Here is a 25,773-nt window from a genome sequence, read left to right as displayed (position 1 = left end):
TATATCAATCTTTATGTCTCGACCATTTCGAGACTCCTCGTTATGTCCGTGATCACACCCGGGACTCCGAACAACCTTCGGTACATCAAAGCATATAAACTCATAATATAACTGTCATCGTAACGTTAAGCGTGCGGACCCTACGGGTTCGAGAACTATGTAGACATGACCGAGACACCTCTCCGGTCAATAACCAATAGCGGAACCTGGATGCTCATATTGGCTCCCACATATTCTATGAAAATCTTTATTGGTCAGACCGCATAACAACATACGTTGTTCCCTTTGTCATTGGTATGTTACTTGCCCGAGATTCGATCGTCGGTATCTCGATACCTAGTTCAATCTCGTTACCGGCAAGTCTCTTTACTCGTTCCGTAATACATCATCCCGCAACTAACTCATTAGTTACAATGCTTGCAAGGCTTATAGTGATGTGTATTACTGAGTGGGCCCAGAGATACCTCTCCGACAATCGGAGTGACAAATCCTAATCTCGAAATACGCCAACCCAACAAGTACCTTTGGAGACACCTGTAGAGCACCTTTATAATCACCCAGTTACGTTGTGACGTTTGGTAGCACACAAAGTGTTCCTCCGGTAAACGGGAGTTGCATAATCTCATAGTCATAGGAACATGTATAAGTCATGAAGAAAGCAATAGCAACATACTAAACGATCGAGTGCTAAGCTAACGGAATGGGTCAAGTCAATCACATCATTCTCTAATGATGTGATCCCGTTAATCAAATGACAACTCATGTCTATGGCTAGGAAACATAACCATCTTTGATCAACGAGCTAGTCAAGTAGAGGCATACTAGTGACACTCTGTTTGTCTATGTATTCACACAAGTATTATGTTTCCGGTTAATACAATTCTAGCATGAATAATAAACATTTATCATGATATAAGGAAATAAATAATAACTTTATTATTGCCTCTAGGGCATATTTCCTTCAGTCTCCCACTTGCACTAGAGTCAATAATCTAGATTACACAGTAATGATTCTTACACCCATGGAGTCTTGGTGCTGATCATGTTTTGCTCGTGGAAGAGGCTTAGTCAATGGGTCTGCAACATTCAGATCCGTATGTATCTTGCAAATTTCTATGTCTCCCACCTGGACTAAATCCCGGATGGAATTGAAGCGTCTTTTGATGTGCTTGGTTCTCTTGTGAAATCTGGATTCCTTTGCTAAGGCAATTGCACCAGTATTGTCACAAAAGATTTTCATTGGACCCGATGCACTAGGTATGACACCTAGATCGGATATGAACTCCTTCATCCAGACTCCTTCATTTGCTGCTTCCGAAGCAGCTATGTACTCCGCTTCACACGTAGATCCCGCCACGACACTTTGCTTAGAACTGCACCAACTGACAGCTCCACCGTTCAATGTAAACACGTATCCGGTTTGCGATTTAGAATCGTCCGGATCAGTGTCAAAGCTTGCATCAACGTAACCATTTACGATGAGCTCTTTGTCACCTCCATAAACGAGAAACATATCCTTAGTCCTTTTCAGGTATTTCAGGATGTTCTTGACCGCTGTCCAGTGATCCACTCCTGGATTACTTTGGTACCTCCCTGCTAAACTTATAGCAAGGCACACATCAGGTCTGGTACACAGCATTGCATACATGATAGAGCCTATGGCTGAAGCATAGGGAACATCTTTCATCTTCTCTCTATCTTCTGCAGTGGTCGGGCATTGAGTCTTACTCAATTTCACACCTTGTAATACAGGCAAGAACCCTTTCTTTGCTTGATCCATTTTGAACTTCTTCAAAACTTTGTCAAGGTATGTGCTTTGTGAAAGTCCAATTAAGCGTCTTGATCTATCTCTATAGATCTTGATGCCCAATATATATGCAGCTTCACCGAGGTCTTTCATTGAAAAACTCTTATTCAAGTATCCCTTTATGCTATCCAGAAATTCTATATCATTTCCAATTAGTAATATGTCATCCACATATAATATCAGAAATGCTACTGAGCTCCCACTCACTTTCTTGTAAATACAGGCTTCTCCAAAAGTCTGTATAAAACCAAATGCTTTGATCACACTATCAAAGCGTTTATTCCAACTCCGAGAGGCTTGCACCAGTCCATAAATGGATCGCTGGAGCTTGCACACTTTGTTAGCTCCCTTTGGATCGACAAAACCTTCCGGTTGCATCATATACAACTCTTCTTCCAGAAATCCATTCAGGAATGCAGTTTTGACATCCATTTGCCAAATTTCATAATCATAAAATGCGGCAATTGCTAACATGATTCGGACAGACTTGAGCATCGCTACGGGTGAGAAGGTCTCATCGTAGTCAATCCCTTGAACTTGTCGAAAACCTTTCGCAACAAGTCGAGCTTTATAGACAGTAACATTACCGTCAGCGTCAGTCTTCTTCTTGAAGATCCATTTATTTTCAATGGCTTGCCGATCATCGGGCAAGTCAACCAAAGTCCATACTTTGTTCTCATACATGGATCCCATCTCGGATTTCATGGCCTCAAGCCATTTTGCGGAATCTGGGCTCACCATCGCTTCTTCATAGTTCGTAGGTTCGTCATGGTCTAGTAACATAACCTCCAGAACAGGATTACCGTACCACTCTGGTGCGGATCTTAATCTGGTTGACCTACGAGGTTCAGTAATAACTTGATCTGAAGTTTCATGATCATTATCATTAACTTCCTCACTAATTGGTGTAGGTGTCGCAGAAACTGGTTTCTGTGATGATCTACTTTCCAATAAGGGAGCAGGTACAGTTACCTCATCAAGTTCTACTTTCCTCCCACTCACTTCTTTCGAGAGAAACTCCTTCTCCAGAAAGGATCCATTCTTAGCAACGAATGTCTTGCCTTCGGATCTGTGATAGAAGGTGTACCCAACAGTCTCCTTTGGGTATCCTATGAAGACACATTTCTCCGATTTAGGTTCGAGCTTATCAGGTTGAAGTTTCTTCACATAAGCATCGCAACCCCAAACTTTAAGAAACGACAACTTTGGTTTCTTGCCAAACCATAGTTCATAAGGCGTCGTCTCAACGGATTTCGATGGTGCCCTATTTAGAGTGAATGCAGCCGTCTCTAAAGCATAACCCCAAAACGATAGCGGTAAATCAGTAAGAGACATCATAGATCGCACCATATCTAGTAAAGTACGATTACGACGTTCGGACACACCATTACGTTGTGGTGTTCCGGGTGGCGTGAGTTGCGAAACTATTCCGCATTGTTTCAAATGTAGGCCAAACTCGTAACTCAAATATTCTCCTCCACGATCTGATCGTAGAAACTTTATTTTCTTGTTACGATGATTTTCAACTTCGCTCTGAAATTCTTTGAACTTTTCAAATGTTTCAGACTTATGTTTCATTAAGTAGATATACCCATATCTGCTCAAATCATCTGTGAAGGTGAGAAAATAACGATATCCGCCACGAGCCTCAATATTCATCGGACCACATACATCTGTATGTATGATTTCCAACAAATTAGTTGCTCTCTCCATAGTTCCGGAGAACGGTGTTTTAGTCATCTTGCCCATGAGACACGGTTCGCAAGTACCAAGTGATTCATAATCAAGTGATTCCAAAAGTCCATCATTATGGAGTTTCTTCATGCGCTTTACACCGATATGACCTAAACGGCAGTGCCACAAATAAGTTGCACTATCATTATCAACTCTGCATCTTTTGGCTTCGACATTATGAATATGTGTGTCACTACTACCGAGATTCATTAAAAATAGACCACTCTTCAAGGGTGCATGACCATAAAAGATATTACTCATATAAATAGAACAACCATTATTCTCTGATTTAAATGAATAACCGTCTCGCATCAAACAAGATCCAGATATAATGTTCATGCTCAACGCTGGCACCAAATAACAATTATTTAGGTCTAATACTAATCCCGAAGGTAGATGTAGAGGTAGCGTGCCGACGGCGATCACATCGACTTTGGAACCGTTTCCCACGCGCATCGTCACCTCGTCCTTGGCCAGTGTTCGCTTAATCCGTAGTCCCTGTTTCGAGTTGCAAATATTAGCAACAGAACCAGTATCAAATACCCAGGTGCTACTGCGAGCTCTGGTAAGGTACACATCAATAACATGTATATCACATATACCTTTGTTCACCTTGCCATCCTTCTTATCCGCCAAATACTTGGGGCAGTTCCGCTTCCAGTGACCAGTCTGCTTGCAGTAGAAGCACTCAGTCTCAGGCTTAGGTCCAGATTTGGGTTTCTTCTCCTGAACAGCAACTTGCTTGCTGTTCTTCTTGAAGTTCCCCTTCTTCTTCCCTTTGCCCTTTTTCTTGAAACTAGTGGTCTTATTGACCATCAACACTTGATGCTCCTTTTTGATTTCTACCTCCGCTGCCTTTAGCATTGCGAAGAGCTCGGGAATTGTCTTATTCATCCCTTGCATGTTATAGTTCATCACGAAGCTCTTGTAGCTTGGTGGCAGTGATTGAAGAATTCTGTCAATGACGCTATCATCCGGAAGATTAACTCCCAGTTGAATCAAGTGATTGTTATACCCAGACATTTTGAGTATATGCTCACTGACAGAACTATTCTCTTCCATCTTGCAGCTGTAGAACTTATTGGAGACTTCATATCTCTCAATCCGGGCATTTGCTTGAAATATTAACTTCAACTCCTGGAACATCTCATATGCTCCATGACGTTCAAAACGTCGTTGAAGACCCGGTTCTAAGCCGTAAAGCATGGCACACTGAACTATCGAGTAGTCATCAGCTTTGCTCTGCCAGACGTTCATAACCTCTGGTGTTGCTCTTGCAGCAGGCCTGGCACCCAGCGGTGCTTCCAGGACGTAATTCTTCTGTGCAGCAATGAGGATAATCCTCAAGTTACGGACCCAGTCTGTGTAATTGCTACCATCATCTTTCAACTTTGCTTTCTGAAGGAACGCATTAAAATTCAACGGAACAACAGCACGAGCCATCTATCTACAATTAACATAGACAAGCAAGATACTATCAGGTACTAAGTTCATGATAAATTTAAGTTCTATTAATCATATTACTTAAGAACTCCCACTTAGATAGACATCCCTCTAATCATCTAAGTGATTACGTGATCCAAATCAACTAAACCATAACCGATCATCACGTGAAATGGAGTAGTTTTCAATGGTGAACATCACTATGTTGATCATATCTACTATGTGATTCACGCTCGACCTTTCGGTCTCAGTGTTCCAAGGCCATATCTGCATATGCTAGGCTTGTCAAGTTTAACCTGAGTATTGTGCGTGTGCAAAACTGGCTTGCACCCATTGTAGATGGACGTAGAGCTTATCACACCCGATCATCACGTGGTGTCTGGGCACGACGAACTTTGGCAACGGTGCATACTCAGGGAGAACACTTTTATCTTGAAATTTAGTGAGAGATCATCTTATAATGCTACCGTCAATCAAAGCAAGATAAGATGCATAAAAGATAAACATCACATGCAATCAATATAACTGATATGATATGGCCATCATCATCTTGTGATTGTGATCTCCATCTCCGAAGCACCGTCATGATCACCATCGTCACCGGCGCGACACCTTGATCTCCATCGTAGCATCGTTGTCGTCTCGCCAACTATTGCTTCTACGACTATCGCTACCGCTTAGTGATAAAGTAAAACAATTACATAGCGATTGCATTGCATACAATAAAGCGACAACCATATGGCTCCTGCCAGTTGCCGATAACTCGGTTACAAAACATGATCATCTCATACAATAAAATTTTGCATCATGTCTTGACCATATCACATCACAACATGCCCTGCAAAAACAAGTTAGACATCCTCTACTTTGTTGTTGCAAGTTTTACGTGGCTGCTACGGGTTTAGCAAGAACCGTTCTTACCTACGCATCAAAACCACAACGATAGTTTGTCAAGTTGGTGCTTTTTTAACCTTCGCAAGGACCGGGCGTAGCCACACTCGGTTCAACTAAAGTGAGAGAGACAGACACCCGCCAGTCACCTTTAAGCAACGAGTCCTCGCAACGGTGAAACCAGTCTCGCGTAAGCGTACGCGTAATGTCGGTCCGGGCCGCTTCATCTCACAATACCGCCGAACCAAACTATGACATGCTGGTAAGCAGTATGACTTATATCGCCCACAACTCACTTGTGTTCTACTCGTGCATATAACATCAACGCATAAAACCTGGCTCGGATGCCACTGTTGGGGAACGTAGTAATTTCAAAAAAATTCCTACGCACACGCAAGATCATGGTGATGCATAGCAACGAGAGGGGAGAGTGTTGTCCACGTACCCTCGTAGACCGAAAGCGGAAGCGTTAACACAACGCGGTTGATGTAGTCGTACGTCTTCATGATCCGACCGATCAAGTACCGAACGCATGGCACCTCCGAGTTCAGCACACGTCAGCTCGATGACGTCCCTCGAACTCCGATCCAGCCGAGTGTTGAGGGAGAGTTTCGTCAGCACGACGGCGTGGTGACAATGATGATGTTCTACCGATGCAGGGCTTCGCCTAAGCACCGCTACGGTATTATCGAGGTGTAATATGGTGGAGGGGGGCACCGCACACGGCTAAGAGATCAATCATCAATTGTGTGTTTAGAGGTGCCCCCTGCCCCCGTATATAAAGGAGCAAGGGGGGTTCGGCCGGCCAAAGGGGAGAGGCGTGCCAGGAGGAGTCCTACTCCTATCGGTAGTAGGTGTTGGAAATATGCCCTAGAGGCAATAATAAAATGGTTATTATTATATTTCCTTGTTCATGATAATTGTCTATTGTTCATGCTATAATTGTGTTATCCGGAAATCGTAATACATGTGTGAATACATAGACCACAATATGTCCCTAGTAAGCCTCTAGTTGACTAGCTCGTTGATCAACAGATAGTCATGGTTTCCTGACTATGGACATTGGATGTCATTGATAACGGGATCACATCATTAGGAGAATGATGTGATGGACAAGACCCAATCCTAAGCATAGCCCAAAAGATCGTGTAGTTCGTTTGCTAGAGCTTTTCCAATGTCAAGTATCATTTCCTTAGACCATGAGATCGTGCAACTCCCGGATGCCGTAGGAGTGCTTTGGGTGTACCAAACGTCACAACGTAACTGGGTGACTATAAAGGTGCACTACGGGTATCTCCGAAAGTGTCTGTTGGGTTGGCACGGATCGAGACTGGGATTTGTCACTCCGTATGACGGAGAGGTATCTCTGGGCCCACTCGGTAATGCATCATCATAATGAGCTCAATGTGACCAAGGAGTTAGTCACGGGATCATGCATTACGGTACGAGTAAAGTGACTTGCCGGTAACGAGATTGAACAAGGTATTGGGATACCGACGATCGAATCTCGGGCAAGTAACGTACCGATTGACAAAGGGAATTGTATACGGGATTGATTGAATCCTCGACATCGTGGTTCATCCGATGAGATCATCGTGGAACATGTTGGAGCCAACATGGGTATCCAGATCCCGCTGTTGGTTATTGACCGAAGAGTCGTATCGGTCATGTCTGCATGTCTCCCGAACCCGTAGGGTCTACACACTTAAGGTTCGGTGATGCTAGGGTTGTAGAGACATTAGTATGCGGAAACCCGAAAGTTGTTCGGAGTCCCGGATGAGATCACGGACATCACGAGGAGTTCCGGAATGGTCCGGAGGTGAAGAATTATATATAGGAAGTCCAGTTTCGGCCACCGGGAAAGTTTCGGGGGTTATCGGTATTGTACCGGGACCACCGGAAGGGTCCCGGGGGTCCACCGGGTGGGGCCACGTGTCCCGGAGGGCCTCATGGGCTGAAGTGGGGAGGGGAACCAGCCACTGGTGGGCTGGTGCACCCCCCTTGGGCCTCCCCTGCGCCTAGGGTTGGAAACCCTGGGGGTGGGGGGCGCCCCACTTGGCTTGGGGGGCAAGCCACCCCCCTTGGCCGCCGCCCCCCCTCAGATGGGATCTCCAGGGGGCCGGCGCCCCCTAGGACCCCTATAAATAGTGGGGGGAGGGAGGGCAGCAGTACCCTAGCCCCTTGCGCCTCCCTCTCCCTCCCGTGACACCTCTCCCTCCCGCTTGCGCTTGGCGAAGCCCTGCCGGGATCCCCGCTACTTCCACCACCACGCCGTCGTGCTGCTGGATCTCCATCAACCTCTCCTTCCCCCTTGCTGGATCAAGAAGGAGGAGACGTCGCTGCTCCGTACGTGTGTTGAACGCGGAGGTGCCGTCCGTTCGGCGCTCGGTCATCGGTGATTTGGATCACGACGAGTACGACTCCATCAATCCCGTTCACTTGAACGCTTCCGCTCGTGATCTACAAGGGTATGTAGATGCACTCCTTCCCTCTCGTTTCTAGTACACTCCATAGATGGATCTTGGTGATGCGTAGAAAATTTTAAAATTCTGCAACGATCCCCAACAGTGGCATCATGAGCCAGGCCTATGCGTAGTTACTATGCACGAGTAGAACACAAAGCAGTTGTGGGCGTAGATGTTGTCAATTTTTCTTGCCACTACTAGTCTTATCTTGTTTCGGCGGTATTGTGGGATGAAGCGGCCCGGACCGACCTTACACGTACGCTTACGTGAGACAGGTTCCACCGACTGACATGCACTAGTTGCATAAGGTGGCTAGCGGGTGTCTGTCTCTCCCACTTTAGTCGGAACGGATTCGATGAAAAGGGTCCTTATGAAGGGTAAATAGAAATTGGCATATCACGTTGTGGTTTTACGTAGGTAAGAAACGTTCTTGCTAGAAACCTATAGAAGCCACGTAAAAACTTGCAACAACAATTAGAGGACGTCTAACTTGTTTTTGCAGCATATGCCTTGTGATGTGATATGGCCAAAAGGATGTGATGAATGAGATATATGTGATGTATGAGATTGATCATGTTCTTGTAATAGGAATCACGACTTGCATGTCGATGAGTATGACAACCGGCAGGAGCCATAGGAGTTGTCTTTATTTTTTGTATGACCTGCGTGTCATTGAATAACGCCATGTAAATTACTTTACTTTATTGCTAAACACGTTAGCCATAGAAGTAGAAGTAATCGTTGGCGTGACAACTTCATGAAGACACGAATGATGGAGATCATGGTGTCATGCCGGTGACGAAGATGATCATGGCGCCCCGAAGATGGAGATCAAAGGAGCAAAATGATATTGGCCATATCATGTCACTATTTGATTGCATGTGATGTTTATCATGTTTTGCATCTTATTTGCTTAGAACGACGGTAGTAAGTAAGATGATCCCTTATAATAATTTCAAGAAAGTGTTCCCCCTAACTGTGCACCGTTGCGAAGGTTCGTTGTTTCGAAGCACCACGTGATGATCAGGTGTGATAGATTCTAACGTTCGCATACAACGGGTGTTGACGAGCCTAGCATGTACAGACATGGCCTCGGAACACACGCAATACACTTAGGTTGACTTGACGAGCCTAGCATGTACAGACATGGCCTCGGAACACGGAAGACCGAAAGGTCGAGCATGAGTCGTATAGAAGATACGATCAACATGAAGATGTTCACCGATCTTGACTAGTCCGTCTCACGTGATGATCGGACACGGCCTAGTTAAGTCGGATCATGTTTCACTTAGATGACTGGAGGGATGTCTATCTGAGTGGGAGTTCATTGAATAATTTGATTAGATGAACTTAATTATCATGAACTTAGTCTAAATCTTTACAATATGTCTTGTAGATCAAATGGCCCACGTTGCCCTCAACTTCAACTCGTTCCTAGAGAAAACCAAGCTGAAAGATGATGGCAGCAACTATACGGACTGGGTCCGGAACCTGAGGATCATCCTCATAGCTGCCAAGTAGAAGCACCGCTAGGTGAAGCACCCATCCCAGAGAACCAAGACATTATGAACGCTTGGCAGTCACGTGCTGATGATTACTCCCTCGTTCAGTGTGGCATGCTTTACAGCTTAGAACCGGGGCTCCAAAAGCGTTTTGCGAAACACGGAGCATATGAGATGTTCGAAGAGCTGAAAATGGTTTTCCAAGCTCATGCCCGGGTCGAGAGATATGAAGTCTCCGACAAGTTCTTCAGTTGTAAAATGGAGGAAAATAGTTCTGTCAGTGAGCACATACTCAAAATGTCTGGGTTGCACAACCGCTTGTCTCAGCTGGGAGTTAATCTCCTGGATGACGCGGTCATTGACAGAATCCTTCAGTCGTTTCCACCAAGCTACAAGAGCTTTGTGATGAACTTCAATATGCAGGGGATGGAAAAGACCATCCCTGAGGTATATTCAATGCTGAAATCAGCGGAGGTGGAGATCAGAAAGGAACATCAAGTGTTGATGGTGAATAAAACCACTAAGTTCAAGAAAGGCAAGGGTAAGAAGAACTTCAAGAAGGACGGCAAAGGAGTTGCCGCGCCCGGTAAGCCAGTTGCCGGGAAGAAGCCAAAGAATGGACCCAAGCCTGAGACTGAGTGCTTTTATTGCAAGGGAAGTGGTCACTGGAAGCGGAACTGCCCCAAATACTTAGCGGACAAGAAGGCCGGCAACACCAAAGGTATATGTGATATACATGTAATTGATGTGTACCTTACCAGTACTCGTAGTAGCTCCTGGGTATTTGATACCGGTGCGGTTGCTCATATTTGTAACTCAAAACAGGAGCTGCGGAATAAGCGGAGACTGGCGAAGGACGAGGTGACGATGCGCGTCGGGAATGGTTCCAAGGTCGATGTGATCGCCGTCGGCACGCTACCTCTGCATTTACCTACGGGATTAGTTTTAAACCTCAATAATTGTTATTTAGTGCCAGCTTTGAGCATGAACATTGTATCTGGATCTCGTTTAATGCGAGATGGCTACTCATTTAAATCCGAGAATATGGTTGTTCTATTTATATGAGAGATATGTTTTATGGTCATGCCCCGCTGGTCAATGGTTTATTCTTAATGAATCTCGAACGTGATGTTACACATATTCATAGTGTGAATACCAAAAGATGTAAAGTTGATAACGATAGTCCCACATACTTGTGGCACTGCCGCCTTGGTCACATTGGTGTCAAACGCATGAAGAAGCTCCATGCAGATGGACTTTTGGAGTCTCTTGATTACGAATCATTTGACACGTGCGAACCATGCCTCATGGGTAAGATGACCAAGACTCCGTTCTCCGGAACAATGGAGCGAGCAACCAACTTATTGGAAATCATACATACCGATGTGTGCGGTCCAATGAGTGTTGAGGCTCGCGGTGGCTATCGTTATGTTCTCACTCTCACTGATGACTTAAGTAGATATGGGTATGTCTACCTAATGAAACACAAGTCTGAGACCTTTGAAAAGTTCAAGGAATTTCAGAATGAGGTGGAGAATCAACGTGACCGAAAGATAAAGTTCTTACGATCAGATCGTGGGGGAGAATATTTAAGTCACGAATTTGGTACACACTTAAGGAAATGTGGAATAGTTTCACAACTCACGCCGCCTGGAACACCTCAGCGAAATGGTGTGTCCGAACGTCGTAATCGCACTCTATTGGATATGGTGCGATCTATGATGTCTCTTACCGATCTACCGCTCTCATTTTGGGGCTATGCTTTAGAGACTGCCGCATTCACTTTAAATAGGGCTCCGTCGAAATCCGTTGAGACGACACCGTATGAATTATGGTTTGGGAAGAAACCTAAGCTGTCGTTTCTAAAAGTTTGGGGATGCGATGCTTATGTCAAGAAACTTCAACCTGAAAAGCTCGAACCCAAGTCGGAAAAATGCGTCTTCATAGGATACCCTAAGGAAACCATTGGGTATACCTTCTACCTCAGATCCGAAGGCAAAATCTTTGTTGCCAAGAACGGGTCCTTTCTGGAGAAAGAGTTTCTCTCGAAAGAAGTGAGTGGGAGGAAAGTGGAACTTGATGAGGTGATAGTCACCCCTTCCGAACCGGAAAGTAGCGCAGCGCGGGAAGATGTTCCTGTGGTGCCTACACCGACTGGGGAGGAAGTTAATGATGATGATCATGAAGCTTCGGATCAAGTTACTGCTGAACTTCGTAGGTCCACAAGGACACGTTCCGCACCAGAGTGGTACGGCAACCCTGTCCTGGAAATCATGTTGATAGACAACGGTGAACCTTCGAACTATGAAGAAGCGATGGCGGGCCCGGATTCCAACAAATGGCTTGAAGCCATGCAATCCGAGATAGGATCCATGTATGAAAATGAAGTATGGACTTTGACTGACTTGCCCGATGATCGGCGAGCCATAGAAAATAAATGGATCTTTAAGAAGAAGACAGACGCGGATGGTAATGTGACCATCTATAAGGCTCGACTTGTCGCTAAGGGTTATCGACAAGTTCAAGGGGTTGACTACGATGAGACTTTCTCACCCGTAGCGAAGCTGAAGTCCGTCCGAATCATGTTAGCAATTGCCGCATTCTATGATTATGAGATATGGCAAATGGACGTCAAAACGGCATTCCTTAACGGCTTTCTTAAGGAAGAATTGTATATGATGCAGCCGGAAGGTTTTGTCGATCCTAAGAATGCTAACAAGGTATGCAAGCTCCAGCGCTCCATCTATGGGCTGGTGCAAGCATCTCGGAGTTGGAACATTCGATTTGATGAGATGATCAAAGCGTTTGGGTTTACACAGACTTATGGAGAAGCCTGTGTTTACAAGAAAGTGAGTGGGAGCTCTGTAGCATTTCTCATATTATATGTGGATGACGTACTATTGATGGGAAATGATATAGAATTCTTGGAAAGTATAAAGGCCTATTTGAATAAGTGTTTTTCAATGAAGGACCTTGGAGAAGCTGCTTATATATTAGGCATCAAGATCTATAGAGATAGATCAAGACGCCTCATTGGTCTTTCACAGAGTACGTGCCTTGACAAGATATTGAAGAAGTTCAATATGGATCAGTCCAAGAAGGGGTTCTTGCCTGTATAGCAAGGTGTGCAGTTGAGCACGGCTCAATGCCCGACCACGGCAGAAGATAGAGAAAAGATGAGTGTCATCCCCTATGCCTCGGCCATAGGGTCTATTATGTATGCCATGTTGTGTACCAGACCTGATGTAAACCTTGCCGTAAGTTTGGTAGGAAGGTACCAAAGTAATCCCGGCATGGAACACTGGACAGTGGTCAAGAATATCCTGAAGTACCTGAAAAGGACTAAGGATATGTTTCTCGTATATGGAGGTGACGAAGAGCTCGTCGTAAAGGGTTACGTCGAAGCTAGCTTCGACACAGATATGGATGACTCTAAGTCACAAACCGGATACGTGTATATTTTGAATGGAGGGGCAGTAAGCTGGTGCAGTTGCAAGCAAAGCGTCGTGGCGGGATCTACATGTGAAGCGGAGTACATGGCGGCCTCAGAGGCAGCACAGGAAGCAGTCTGGATAAAGGAGTTCATTACCGACCTAGGGGTGATTCCCAATGCGTCGGGCCCGATGACTCTCTTCTGTGACAACACTGGAGCTATTGCCCTTGCCAAGGAGCCCAGGTTTCACAGGAAGACCAGACATATCAAGCGTCGCTTCAACTCCATTCGTGAAAGTGTTCAAAATGGAGACATAGATATTTGTAAGTACATACGGACCTGAATGTAGCAGATCCGTTGACTAAACCCCTCCCTAGAGCAAAACATGATCAACACCAGAACTCTATGGGTGTTCGATTCATCACAATGTAACTAGATTATTGACTCTAGTGCAAGTGGGAGACTGTTGGAAATATGCCCTAGAGGCAATAATAAAATGGTTATTATTATATTTCCTTGTTCATGATAATTGTCTATTGTTCATGCTATAATTGTGTTATCCGGAAATCGTAATACATGTGTGAATACATAGACCACAATATGTCCCTAGTAAGCCTCTAGTTGACTAGCTCGTTGATCAACAGATAGTCATGGTTTCCTGACTATGGACATTGGATGTCATTGATAACGGGATCACATCATTAGGAGAATGATGTGATGGACAAGACCCAATCCTAAGCATAGTACAAAAGATCCTGTAGTTCGTTTGCTAGAGCTTTTCCAATGTCAAGTATCATTTCCTTAGACCATGAGATCGTGCAACTCCCGGATGCCGTAGGAGTGCTTTGGGTGTACCAAACGTCACAACGTAACTGGGTGACTATAAAGGTGCACTACGGGTATCTCCGAAAGTGTCTGTTGGGTTGGCACGGATCGAGACTGGGATTTGTCACTCCATATGACGGAGAGGTATCTCTGGGCCCACTCGGTAATGCATCATCATAATGAGCTCAATGTGACCAAGTGTCTGGTCACGGGATCATGCATTACGGTATGAGTAAAGTGACTTGCCGGTAACGAGATTGAACAAGGTATTGGGATACCGATGATCGAATCTCGGGCAAGTAACGTACCGATTGACAAAGGGAATTGTATACGGGATTGATTGAATCCTCGACATCGTGGTTCATCCGATGAGATCATCATGGAACATGTGGGAGCCAACATGGGTATCCAGATCCCGCTGTTGGTTATTGACCGGGGAGTCGTCTAGGTCATGTCTGCATGTCTCCCGAACCCGTACGGTCTACACACTTAAGGTTTGGTGACGCTAGGGTTGTAGAGACATTAGTATGCGGAAACCCGAAAGTTGTTCAGAGTCCCGGATGAGATCCCGGATGTCACGAGGAGTTCCGGAATGGTCCGGAGGTGAAGAATTATGTATAGGAAGTCCAGTTTCGGCCACCGGGAAAGTTTCGGGGGTTATCGGTATTGTACCTGGACCACTGGAAGGGTCCCGGGGGTCCACCGGGTGGGGCCACCTGTCCCGGAGGGCCTCATGGGCTGAAGTGGGGAGGGGAACCAGCCACTGGTGGGCTGGTGCGCCCCCTTGGGCCTCCCCTGCGCCTAGGGTTGGAAACCCTGGGGGTGGGGGGGCGCCCCACTTGGCTTGGGGGGCAAGCCACCCCCCTTGGCCGCCGCCCCCCCCCTCAGATGGGATCTCCAGGGGGCCGGCGCCCCCCTAGGACCCCTATAAATAGTGGGGGAGGGAGGGCAGCAGTACCCTAGCCCCTGGCGCCTCCCTCTCCCTCCAGTGACACCTCTCCCTCCCGCTTGCGCTTGGCGAAGCCCTGCCGGGATCCCCGCTACTTCCACCACCACGCCGTCGTGCTGCTGGATCTCCATCAACCTCTCCTTCCCCCTTGCTGGATCAAGAAGGAGGAGACGTCGCTGCTCCGTACTTGTGTTGAACGCGGAGGTGCCGTCCGTTCGGCGCTCGGTCATCGGTGATTTGGATCACGACGAGTACGACTCCATCAATCCCGTTCACTTGAACGCTTCCGCTCGCGATCTACAAGGGAATGTAGATGCACTCCTTCCCTCTCGTTGCTAGTATACTCCATAGATGGATCTTGGTGATGCGTAGAAAATTTTAAAATTCTGCAACGATCCCCATCAGTAGGACTCCCCCCTTTTCCATGTTGGACTAGGAGAGAGAGAGGGGGAAGAGGTGGAGGGGAGGAAGGAAAGGGGGGCGCCGCCCCCCTCTCCTTGTCCTATTCGGACTAGGGGGGAGGGGCGTGCGGCCCTGCCCTGGCCTCCTCTCCTCTCTTCCACCTAGGCCCACTAAGGCCCATTAAGTTACCGGGGGGTTCCGGTAACCTCCCGGTACTCCGGAAAAAACCCGATTTCACCCGGAACACTTCCGATATCCAAACATAGGCTTCCAATATATCAATCTTTATGTCTCGACCATTTCGAGACTCCTCGTTATGTCCATGATCACATCCGGGACTTCGAACAACCTTCGGTACATCAAAACATATAAACTCATAATATAACTGTCATCGTAACGTTAAGCGTGCGGACCCTACGGGTTCGAGAACTATGTAGACATGACCGAGACACCTCTCCGGTCAATAACCAATAGCGGAACCTGGATGCACATATTGGCTCCCACATATTCTACGAAGATCTTTATCGGTCAGACCGCATAACAACATACGTTGTTCCCTTTGTCATCGGTATGTTACTTGCCCGAGATTCGATCGTCGGTATCTCGATACCTAGTTCAATCTCGTTACCGGCAAGTCTCTTTACTCGCTCCGTAATACATCATCCCGCAACTAACTCATTAGTTACAATGCTTGCAAGGCTTATAGTGATGTGTATTACTGAGTGGGACCAGAGATACCTCTCCGACAATCGGAGTGACAAATCCTAGTCTCGAAATACGCCAACCCAACAAGTACCTTTGGAGACACCTGTAGAGCACCTTTATAATCACCCAGTTACGTTGTGACATTTGGTAGCACACAAAGTGTTCCTCCGGTAAACGGGAGTTGCATAATCTCATAGTCATAGGAACATGTATAAGTCATGAAGAAAGCAATAGCAACATACTAAACGATTGAGTGCTAAGCTAACGGAATGGGTCAAGTCAATCACATCATTCTTCTAATGATGTGATCCCGTTAATCAAATGACAACTCATGTCTATGGCTAGGAAACATAACCATCTTTGATCAATGAGCTAGTCAAGTAGAGGCATACTAGTGACACTCTGTTTGTCTATGTATTCACACAAGTATTATGTTTCCGGTTAATACAATTCTAGCATGAATAATAAACATTTATCATGATATAAGGAAATAAATAATAACTTTATTATTGCCTCTAGGGCATATTTCCTTCATTTGGAACTATTTCAAATTCAGAAACTTTAAGCAACTCAATGATTTTCATGAGAGAAGATAAAATGACTTCTTCAAACATATGAAATATGAGTTGGAAGTTTAAAAGGAACAAATTTAAAGTCCTTTTGAAATTATTTTTAATTTGGAGTTAATTGGATTTTTATTCAAATGATTTTTCTCCAAAAAATAAAATATACAGAAATTAGGGTAAAATGATTCCCTACAATAGAAAATTGGAGAGAAATAAATTTGAATTCATTTTGGTATTTTAAGATGATTTTTATGAGGTTTTATTGCAACAGTAGCACTCTTTGCTTTATTTAAATTTGTGTGGATATTATTTGACTTTACAAAAATGTTCATGCTGTAGAAAATCTTTTTCTGAAAATTTTGATATATTATATGCCTATGTAATATTTTATTTTCTTTTCTTTTTCTTTTCTTTTTCTCTCTGTTAAAAAAAACTTTCCCGTTGTATTGGGCCGGCCCAGCCAACCGGGCCAGGCCAAGCCCACCCAGCGCTGCGCCCCGTCTTCGAGCTCGGGACGAGTCCCGAGCTTGCACGCCGCCGCTCGCCGCCGTACGCCGCCCGGACTCCCCGCGCCGCGTCGCCCCTCCCCCACGCCACCGCCTCCTCCCCTGGCCTTTAAAAGCCGAGGTCGCCCCCCTCTCTCTGTCTCTTCTCGCCGCCGCACTCGCCGCCGACCCGCCGCACTCGCCGCAACCGCCGCCGCCGGCGAGATCTGTCGTACGCCGCCCTCGCGCCGCCGCCGCACTTCTGCCGCCGCCGCAGCTGCTCCACCCCGCGCCGCCCCTCGTCGCCGCCGCGCTGCCGCCTTCGCTCGCCGTCGAAGCTGCCGCCCGAACCTCGTCGCCGAAGCCAGCCGCCGCTCGTCGAAACCGCCCGCCGCCTGTTTTCTGACGGAAAACCGCCCCGACCGGTAAAACCCTAGATCGGGTTTTTATTTCGGTTTTTTGTTTCGGTTTTTATTTTTAAGCCGGTTTTCTTTTAATTAGGTTAATTTGTGGACGTTCGCTAGTTTAGGTTCTGTAGCGAACGAATTCATTAGATTAGGTTCTGTAACGAACGTTCGTTGTTTAGTATTTCTCTTTTTCTTTTTAATTACGGCAAGGGACCCATCAGTGCATATTTTATTTACAAATTAACCCCTGGTTTTCAAACGACTACAACTTTTTGCTCGTTAGTCAGAATTAGACGAAACCAACGCCCACTTCTTAGTTATGATCCCCTCTATCCAAATAATCAACTTAAACATGTTTTTGAAAGTTTTAAAATTTGAATTCAAACAGATTTGTATTTGAACTTCGTTTGATTGTAACTTGAGTTGTATAACTCCGTTTGAGTTGATTCTTTTTGCTAATCGAAGCTCTTGACCTAAACTTTATGATAAGGCCAAATTCACATAATTTTGGTATTGTTAAAAATTGTTTTATGTTGCAAGAGTTATTTGCTTGGTTTTGATGTTTTCCGAATTGTCTTCTTCGTTCTTTCCGATCTTTTGAGTGATTGCTTATGTGTGGTTACCATTGCTTGCTTATGATAGATTGACCGGAGTGTGACGAGTAGAGCTATCAGGAGTTATGAGTGTGAATCATCTTCATCAACGGTACAAGGCAAGTTCACACTTTGATCATATCCCTTTCATACCTAGTTTTTATGCATTAGTTTCAATCCTCAAACACTGCATGGTTAGGATTTGATAACATGTGGGTATTGGGAAGTAGTTGATGAGGTAGGAACCTATTGTCCTGCATTGAACCCCTGGGAGTTACTACGTTATGCTTATACTGCTATGCTATGCTCGTAGACGTGGTTTGGTTTGAGTGATTCATGACAGTTGTGAGAGTTATTATTAATGGTTAACTTAAGGTGGCTACTCTAATACACATCTGGGTGGAATGGTAGGGGCACCCTGGAGCACCCAGTGGTTTGCCCGGGCACATGGAGAACCCAGTGCTTGCCCAAGGGGATCCCGGAAGACCCGTGTGATCACCCTATGGAATGCCACCCAGGCTCAAAGGGATCATAAGATTATTCATGCTAGAAACTTCTGTGTGCAGCCACAAGCCATTATGGGCTCTGGCATAGTTGAGTAAGTTGCGTGAGCTCTTGAAGAGGTGGACTAGCAGATGTAGGGGGATTGTAGATGTATCGGTCCGGCCCGAGTAAATGCTCCTGAAAGACTGTGTCTCGGTCATCCGTTTCTCAAACACCATGTAGTGCGAGAAATCCAATGGAGGAGATCGAGTCTTGTGGGGGAAAGTGCACAAACCTATGCAGAGTGTACAAACTAATCATGATTAGCCGTGTCCCCGGTTATGGACATCTTGAGTGTCTTGTTCTTGAATTATCATGTTGATCTCAACACTTTATTTAATTAATTTGATTGGGTTAATGATTATTTTTTGGGGATTGAGTTGGAGGAACCTTCTCAATAAAATTTTTAACCAATGTTGTAGTTAAATAAAATATATTCCTTTGCTGTAGGGAAAATGTGGCTTTATGCAAAAATAAACTTAGAGCTTTTCCACCAGCCAAATATGCATGTAGTGATAGCTATTATTCATCATTATCCTATGGTGTGAATTTGCCAGTACATTCAATGTACTAACCCTTTGTGGCTGCAACTTCTCATGTTGCAGGAATCTTACGATGAGCAAGTGATACGTTAGGGTTACGATTTCTACACTCAACTTTGTCGTTGGTGTTGATGGGAATCCACAACCTTGTTCTTACTTCCGCTATTTGGATTGAGGTAATAGTATTTACGTTACTTTATACATGTGATTTACCTCTGTTATAAATCCTCAAGTACTATGTGTGTCAGCATACCGATCCAGGGATGACACTTAAGCACAGAGACTTGACCGTCTGAGGTCGGGTCGCTACACACACGGAGGGGGGTATGTGGGTTGACTGCTTGGCTGCGGTGTGAGGCTGCCGTCGCCTGAGAATAACATGAGATGTGGGTGAGTATAGAGGGATGGCATGGCCAGCGGTGGCAGCACAGCCGGACACAGAAGGCAGGAGCAGGCGGCACGGCCGGCGCTGGTTTGGGTAGCTGGAGCAAGAAGACCAGAGGTTGAAGATGCAGGACACCCGTTGGATGGACATCGTACGGTCACTACAGCTAGAATCATTTGTATTGACTAAGTTGACAAAGCCCTTAGTACGCGTCAACTTAGTAGGCCCACAGGCCAGCCTCCAAAATGGTACGCCCCAGATGTCAGGGGGAGGAATCATTTTTTGGGCGGCTGAAGCAAGAATTTCCAAGACTGAAGAAGAAGCACGACATCCGTTGGATGGACATCCAACAGCCACTGCTACTAGAACCGTGTGTTGACTACAAGTTGACGAAGCCTTGTATACGCGTCAACTTAGTTTTTGTTTTTTTAAGGGACGCGTCAACTTAGTAGGCCCACAAGTGTGTGGCAGAGAACATATAGCCCATTTGCGATTTGTAAGAATGTACAACCCATTTTTGAATTCTAATGTAATTTACTACAGCCCATTTACAGTTTGTTAAAAGTACAACCCATTTTCTAGCTAGGACAACGATTAATAATTTCAATCAACCGCTCAAAACAGAATTCAATAAAATATCCCACATTTTGATGGGATCCGAAATATTTTTATCCCGAAATTTCTAGTCAGATTAAATATAATTTCAAAATAAATTTGTATTACATAAAAAACTAATGAAATATTGCGCGCGCAACAAGTAATGAAATCAAAATTTTCAAATTCCAAAAATATTTTTTTTAACTAATTACGTGTTTGGTGCATTTTTTTATAGTTACTGTCCAGTTTTTATAACTACATCCCATTTATTATTTCTTAAAGCCCATTTTCTTTTTAAGCCTAATGCATCCCTCCTAGGAAAGATTAGCAGCCCAGCGGGGTGGAGAATAACAAGTTGACCTGGATATTGTGTACAATTGTCGGCCCAGTTGCATTGCTGATGTTCAAAAAAAGGCCTGTGTAGTCATTCAGCGACGCCGGAAAGGCCCAAACAACGCTTCTGTACAACTTTTTGAAGTCATTGAGCTTAATTAATAACTTAAGAAAACAGTTAGAGTATAGTGGAACCTAATTAAAAGTTGTCACGAGCGAAGAAATAATTCAACGGGTCCAACTTGTGGGAGCGTGCGTGTGTGTGAGAGAGAGAAAGCCATCGGTCGATGCTCGTAAATACATCTTTCAGCCATATGCATTGCTGATGCTCAGTAAAAACTTATATAGTTGACACAATCATATAGAACATCATAGCACACTGAACTTGCATACAAAAATTTCACGCAGGCGGCACAATCAGGGTGGAAGCAATGGATCGCTACGGGTAGGGCTATGTTGAAACCAACAAACTCGTACATAATGGTTCATTGTCTTTATCAATGACGGGGAAATATCTTGAATGTTGTGCAAAGAAAACAGACAGACAACACAATAAGTTCTGCTAGCACATTAAGTTGACGTACAACCCTTTCTAAAAAAAGTTCAGGTACAAAAATAGAATAGGTCACAACCAAATGTACTGGCACATCAGTGCTTCACACCCATAGCTTGGATTTAACTAGTATCTGACAAGATTCAGTTGTTACCTCAAATTAGAGCACATCCAAGTAGCCAGCCGTGCCTCTTCTCCCAAAGAAGCAGTGGCCTCCGCCGCGCGATGGAGTAGGCCCTGTGCCATCCATCGTTCCGAGCAACACAGGGAAAGTCTGACGTTGACTCCTGTAATGGACGGCATCGACGGACCCTGGCACCAGCGGCGACGGCGGCAGGACTTCGATTGATGGATTGACCACCTCTTCGACATCAACGAACACTCGATACAGGTACATCCCTAACGTGGTCCGCGGCGGCCTTGGTGGCGATGAATCGTACAACCCCGGTTCCTGCACCGGTATCTCAACACCAATCACCTTCGGTATGGTGGACAGCTTCTTCATCCATGCCATAACCGTCAGAGCCCAGCAGTCTGGAGGAACAAACAATATTACGAGCTCACCTCCAAAGTCGTTGATAAGCTCATTCATGGACTCGCTGTTCCAAGCACGTCGAGGCATGCTGTGGAAAGTAAACTTTGTTAAAAACTCAAGCTCAGAGGGCACCGAGCCACATCCTGGGTGCCACCGACCAAAGCTCACCAGCGCGTCATCACAGAACAAACACCGGGAAGATTCGAACACGCGACTGCAGTCGAAAGTTATCCAGAACCTGACAAAGAAATCAGCCGGCGGCGGACAGACTTCGACAAGCAAGTCACTTATTTGGATGTCGTGCGCAAGACCTTTCACATGGTCGTCTGGCGAGACGGGAGGCCGGTCGCCATTGATGGTTACCATTAGCACTTTGCTGGCAAACTGGTCGTCAAGCGCCACCATGCCACTGTTGAGCGACAACACGCAGCGCTGAAGGCAGGATGGACCTTAGGATCTCTGGCTCAGAGATCCGCGTTGACCGACGACATGATAGTGCGCTTGAGTACAGGGAGTACATGAGGGGGATTTGGGGGAACTGGAGTAGGAATCGATATTCTAGAGGTGGGGGAGGGGCGGGAGATTGGGGATGAAAAGGTATCATGAATTTCGAACACGGGTCAATATGCTCTCGGCGCGCAAGCACACGAAAACACCGGTGGCGCCCACATGTCAGCCTAAGAGTCCTTATTGTTTCTTTTTTGAGAGCCCGGCCTGAGAGTCATAATTGACCTGTTTGGCATTGCGTTACTACTCGGCCCATATTCAACGACACCTCATGTAACATCCCAAATTTTCAATTTGGAATGTTATACATTAGATCATCATTGCATAGCATATTTTATTGCATTTTGGCAAAATCCTCGAAAATCCTAAGCAACTCAAGGACCCTCGGAGAGAGTTGGGGATTTTACGCGGTTTCATATTTGACTTTATCAAATAATGAAACGAGGATTTTGATTTTAATTATTTTTCTCTCCGAAAAATATTTCATATTAAAATAAATGAGAGGAGAAAATATGACTTCTCCAAAATAATTGAAATATTGGAGGAAAAATATTAAAATCAAATATTTGATTTTATTCGGATTTTATTTGCAATTTTAATTGCATTAGAAAAATTGCACGTTTTCAAAACTGCATTTTTGGGCCAAGAAAATGTTCATCTCGTTCTAATTATTTTAATTAGACGGTGAAAATTTGTTTTGGCATTTTTGGATTTTTATTTATTTTTCTACGATTTTCTTAGGTTCGGCGAAATTACTAAAAAAAAGTCGCGAGCGCGCCGACTGGGCCGAAGCCCAGCCGACGGCCCAGCTCCCCGCGTGGCCCAGCGCCCCGTCTCCCTCCCAAGCACGCCAGCCGCCGCCGCCCGTGTCCTGGTCGGACACGACGCCGCCGCCGTCGCCCCCTCCCCAAGGCAGCACCCCCCTTCTATATATACCCACCCTCCCCGCCGCCTCTCCCCACCCCCACAGCCGCCCGCCCCGCCGCCAAGAGGAGCCGCGCCGGAGCCGCCCGACCCCGCCGCCGGAGCCCGAACGCCGCCGCCCGGCGCCCCCGACGACGCCCGCACCCCGCCGCCCCACGCCGCACCCCGGAGACCCCCGCCGGAGCCCCGCCGGAGTACCTCGCCGAGGTAACCGCAGCCGCCGCCGCCGTGCCGTTTTTTTAATAAATAAAAACCCGTTCGGTTTATTTTTATTTATTTTTTCGAAACCCTAGGTTTCATTTTAATAGATCGGTTTATTTTTTTTGGTTTAGTTAGTTAGTGAACGTTCACCGATCCGTTCGTTTTAACGAACATGTTCGCCGGTTTGTCGCAGCTAACGAACGTCCGTTCGTTTAACTGTTCGTCAGTTTTTCTTTTTCGTCGGATTTTCCGCGATTATTGCGGATCGTGATTTCTGATCAGATTTTCGTTCTGGTATATCTTTTAGCTCCTTTATCGGAATCAGGCGATTCAAGCGCCTAGAGTTTCATCTCGAAATTCTCTTTCTGTTTAACCTATTCAAACAAGTTTTTGCTACTGTAAAATTTGACCTAGATTCAGATTAGTAAACGAAGCTTGTTTCTTTTGCCGTTTGACTTTAGTTGCTTCGTTCGATTTGTTTCTTTTTGCAAACCGGAGTTCTTAAGTTGAACTTTCTGGTTAGATCTTTTATTTGAGTTTTACCTATGTGTTTGATGAGTGCTTATTTTATGCTTGTTTGTTTGCGATAGAGTACCCGGAGTGCGCCGCTTGCTACTTCGAATCTCTAGGTTTCACGGATCATCAGCAAGGCAAGTAACACTTTGATCATACCTCTTTACTACCCAGTTTTATTGCATTAGATCAACCCTCAAACATTGCATGGTTAGGATCTAATTAAACTGTGGGAATTGGGAAGTAGTTGAGGTAGTACCTATTACCTGTTTATTATCAAACCCTTGGGAGTTACTTCTACGTTTGCTCATATTACTATGCTATGCTAGTAGACGTGGATTGGGTTTGAGTGTTACCATGACAGATGTGAGATTGTTAATTAATGGTTAACCTTAAGGTGGCAACTAAAACTCACATCTGGGTGGATTGAGGTACCTGGGTATTCCAGGATTGCCTGTTTTCTTTTGGACCGCCACCCGGTTCAAAGGGATCATGAGATTATTCATGCTAGAAACTTCCCTGTGCAGCCGCAAGCTATTATGGGCTCTAGCATAGTTGACTAAGTTGTGTGAACTCTTACAGTGGTAGACTAGCAGATGTAGGGGAAAGTAGGTGTAACGGTCTACCCATTCGTAAGGTGCAAACACTTCTGAAAGACTGTGTCTCGGTCATCCGTTTCTCAAACATCATGTAGTGCGAGAATCAAGCGAAGGCGATCGAGTCTTGTGGGGAAAAGTGCACAAACCTCTGCAGAGTGTACAAACTAATCATGATTAGCCGTGTCCCCGGTTATGGACGTCTTGAGTATCTAGTATCTGGATTATCATGTGAATCTCATCATGTTACTTTAATTAATTTTGTTGGGTTAATGATGATACTTAATTGGGATTGAGGATGCTGTCAACCATTCTCAGTGTTTAACAACCACCATGATAGTTAAATAAAATTTATTCCTTTGCAGTAGGGAAAAATTGGCTTTTCGCAAAACTGTAACCATAGAGCCTTCTACCAGCCATATATGCATGTAGTATAGCATTATTTTGTTCATTACTCTCTATGTGTTACATTGCCAGCATATTCCATGTGCTGACCCGTTTTCGGGCTGCAACGTTTCAAGTTGCAGACTTTTCAGACGACGAGTAAGGTGCCTTAGGTCGTGGTCTTATACTCAGTGATGTCGTTGGAGTTGATGGACTCACTTATCTTCCAAGTCTTCCGCTGTTATCGTTTTAGATGGCCTTAAGCCCTATTTGCCATACTTATTTTCTCTCTTGAGATACTCGATGTAATAAGTGTGTGATTGCTACTCTGTTATAAATCCTCCATTTGTACTGTGCGTGTCAGCATTACTGATCCAAGGATGACACTGGTGCACGGTAGATCAGACTATTTGAGGTCTGGTCGCTACACCTCACTGGCCCAAACAAGTGTACATCATCGAAAAGACACTGAGCTCAAATTATAACTTGAAAAAAGGAGATATACTCTGAACACTGGAGAATGGTGATGCCCTCATTTAGCCCACCAGCAGTTCGAGACAATAAATAGTTTGAAACAACGATATATACAACATTCAAACACCGACTAGTGACTACCACTGACATAAACATCAAGACATGATAGTTCATAAGAAGTCTTGCTACACCACCAAAACGCACCCATCTGCAGCGCTTAGACTCTCGTGATCCAGACGAGAATGACATTCTAAATAGAGGCAAATATTACATAGTAAGAGTGACATAGACGAGGATGACCAAATGACAAGGAATATGCATAATAAAAGATAGAACCACCCATCCAGAACAAGCAGCAAAGACAACAAGTAATTCAAAGAGGGATGATCCAACACCATCATAATTTGCAGCCCCGCTTCAACAACCAGTGATCCGGAGACACCAGTACTCCACCCTTTCGAGAAACAGCCCAATTACCT

Source organism: Triticum aestivum, chromosome 4D (assembly GCF_018294505.1).
Source record: "Triticum aestivum cultivar Chinese Spring chromosome 4D, IWGSC CS RefSeq v2.1, whole genome shotgun sequence".
Classification (NCBI taxonomy): Eukaryota; Viridiplantae; Streptophyta; class Magnoliopsida; order Poales; family Poaceae; genus Triticum; species Triticum aestivum.
Note: the sequence above shows the minus strand (reverse complement) of the source record.